Source organism: Acyrthosiphon pisum, chromosome A2 (genome assembly GCF_005508785.2).
Source record: "Acyrthosiphon pisum isolate AL4f chromosome A2, pea_aphid_22Mar2018_4r6ur, whole genome shotgun sequence".
In the NCBI taxonomy this organism is placed as follows: Eukaryota; Metazoa; Arthropoda; class Insecta; order Hemiptera; family Aphididae; genus Acyrthosiphon; species Acyrthosiphon pisum.
Window position 1 is genome coordinate 73,679,380 of NC_042495.1, and position 3,416 is coordinate 73,682,795.

Below are 3,416 nucleotides of genomic sequence, written 5' to 3' on the forward strand. Positions count from 1 at the left end.
AAACCACTCTTAATAGTCGTGAATCGTGACCTTTTACAATATACAAAATACGATCTAAGTATTATATAAAAGAGCACCTTTACATCACTCAGCCACATACATACACATAATATACGACTTTTGTACAGTTTATAATATTACTGAAAATACCCTATTATCTCATTCACTGTTGAAATTGACTTCAACGTAATGGTTTTAGATAATTCAAACCTTTATATTTTCGCTGATCGCTGAAGGTCCGCATATCCGCATAATATTTTAAAACTCATATAAAAAATGTTTTTACTCTCAAAATAATGCCAGAAATATTTTTTCAGAACTACCTACATATAGAATATACAAATATGAAATAATAAATCAACAATAATAATATGTTTTTCTTTATTTCTAAGTGTGTAATCAAATATATTATTTTTAATCATCTATAACCGAACACATTCAAAAGAAAAACAAATATTTTTCATTATTTCATTGAAATATTTCAACAAGAGTGAATTTTCAAATTCAGAAGCTTATGAATAGAAAATGAAAATATAAACACGTTCAGTGAAATTTTCATGTATCTACAGTTATTCGTTATTGAATAAAAACAAAATAAGAAAATCGCTACATGAGAAATCGAGTGAATATGCAATGTTATAAAAATATGAAGATCAAACGCTCAAAAAAATTTAATTTGTTTTTCTTGCAGATATTTTTTTTTTTTTAAAAGGTAGACCAACTTATGAGGAATCTTGTATTACATTTTGAAATCTTAGATGTAAATAGAAAATTTTTTATCAATTTCTAGCTCAAAATAATTTGCACATTTTCGTAAATTGTACGTATTTTATCAATATTTAAAGTAATTTTGAACTTTAAATCCTTATAAAAAAATTGTGAATTGGATTTTTAATATTTTTCAAATTTCATTGTAATAATATATTAGGAGCCTTGTATTAAATTTTCAAGATTTTTTACACAACAAATACAATTTTATTGACATTCATAGAAATGAAAACTAAAAAAAATTAAAACTGAAAATGTCCGTAAATAGGTCGAAACAAATCAAAATTTTTTAAAAAATTTATCGTTTATAGCAAATGCTTATATAAACAACCAGTGTTTATTTCATATATCAACGGTGGTCTTTTGTTTTAAAGTTACACCTAAAACCAAAGTTGATTTTGCGTAAAAATCCCCGGTTTTCATTAATTTTTTTTTTTTTTAATTAATAAATCTAGACATCTAGCTACTACCTACAATCTTACAATCTACATTCTATAAATAAAGTTATTATAAACTAGCTGCCCGACCTTCCTCCGGAAGAAATTATTTTTTTATAATTTAAACTAAAAACATATGACTATTTTTTGGCTATACAAATAATATAATATAATTACATATTGTAGTTATATTGTTATTGCTGATTTCTGAAAATTATAAATCCTACATTTTGAATTCAACCTCTAAAGTGATAAATTTTATTCTTTTTATTATAGAATAGAGATAAGGTAGAAAAAAATGTAACAATAAATTATTTGTCCAATTAATAATATATATTATTTCAAATGGAAAAATGCAAGTGCAAACAAATAAATAAATAATTAATAATAATAATAAAAATTATAACAAATAAACCGGTTTCCTTCGTCTCCAAAATCAAGTTAGATTTTTATATATATAGATTATACTATTAAAATATTCCAAAGTATTATTCTGTATTATTCACATACAAACAATTACATAGACAACCCATCCCACCGACCTCTAATTAAAGGTGTATAGCGGGCGCTACACTTCTACTCTGGGATAGCCACCACTGATATACCTAATACTTATATTTACAATATATGCATTATCTATATTATAATAGTACAATGTACCTATCCGCATTCTGAAATGAACATTTTTACTCAACCGTACAAAATGTCTGTGTTCTAGAATGTACCTTTTTAACATTTTGCACTTTTAATGCTCGACTGTGCCAAGTAACTTAGAGCCTTAGAACAGTTTTGAACAGATGTTATCCATTTCAAATATTTTACAGGTACCTTTATTGCTACATCAGGATTCATTTTTATTAGTTTTAGCTTGGAAAATGATTGGACTGGTCCTGCCACAGTAATTTCTGGCATTATAAGAAAAATGATGCAAGCTCTTAAAACGTCTGGAAAACTACGTAGGTACTCAATAAATCGTTATTTATACTAAAACCAATAAAATATTTTATTATATTATTATTTTTTTATTATTATTTTTATTAGTTTTCATCTTTTATAACTGTTTTTTAAGTTAAAATTTGTCGTGGAAAGTCCGAATTAATAACATAATTAATTCTTTATATATGTTGAACCAAAATCATATGATGCTTTAATACCAATTTTATTTTCATTCGAAAATCATTTCGAAACTTATATGCTCTTACGAGGCCAATACCTTCAACCTATTTCATTGAGATTCAGTACGTAACAAAAAAATTGTTAGTTAATATTCTTTGTGGGTTCCACGCGAACACGATCATGTTCTGTTGAAACAAATAAAATCGTACTTTTTAATACGAAAAATAAGGAACAACATTTTACTGTGTATAGAAGAAATAATTTTATTACACAATGTCATGAAAGATAGATAATGAATAAGCTCAGTGCTTTAAAATTTTGAACGCCGAAAAATGAAATATATTATGTGATACAAAAAAAGTAACAAAAAACAAAAAATAATAGTTTAAAGAAAAAAAGGCATCGGACAAGACGAGACGATGTGGGGGGTACGTGATGGCGAGTTGGTGGTGCTGATGATATTGGTAACTGGTATATGGCCACTGGTCACCTCTACAACGTTCTCACGGGCTGTCCTGCGGGGCGGACGAGAGTCGCGGGCGCGTTCGCTCGAGACGCCAAGACGACCATGGCAGCGGGCGAAGCCCGTCCACGACGGCTGCGAGAGCGACGACGGTAGTTGGCGACGAAAGGCTAGTGCGCGATGTCGTGCGCTGCTTGACGGTGCTGCAGGTGCTGAAGACGACTGTTGTGCCGGCGACGACGGTGACCTGTATAGCTCGGAGCGAGCTAGCGACGAAGACTATAATCTCGGTGCAGCTGCGGAATCCGCGGCATTGCGACTCGGCCGGCGCGGGATCGGACCACTGGGCGAAAAGGGGAGAGAATCTGCGGACAGCATCGCGACGCGCCGCTGTCCTGATACTCTCCGTGATTTTCGACCTGGCGTCTCCGTCGCCGTCTGCCGCAGCAGATGGGCCACGGAGTCGCGCACCGCCGAACCCAACGAAACGTTTCGGTTCCCCGAGCCCGGCGCTGCTGACGTCCATGGTGTTCCTAGCTACCCTGTAATTATAGCCATCCATCACTCACCCACCGTGAACTCTGAGGTCTCCGTCGCGGCCGTCACGAGTCGTCTTCGTGCAGCACTGCAGC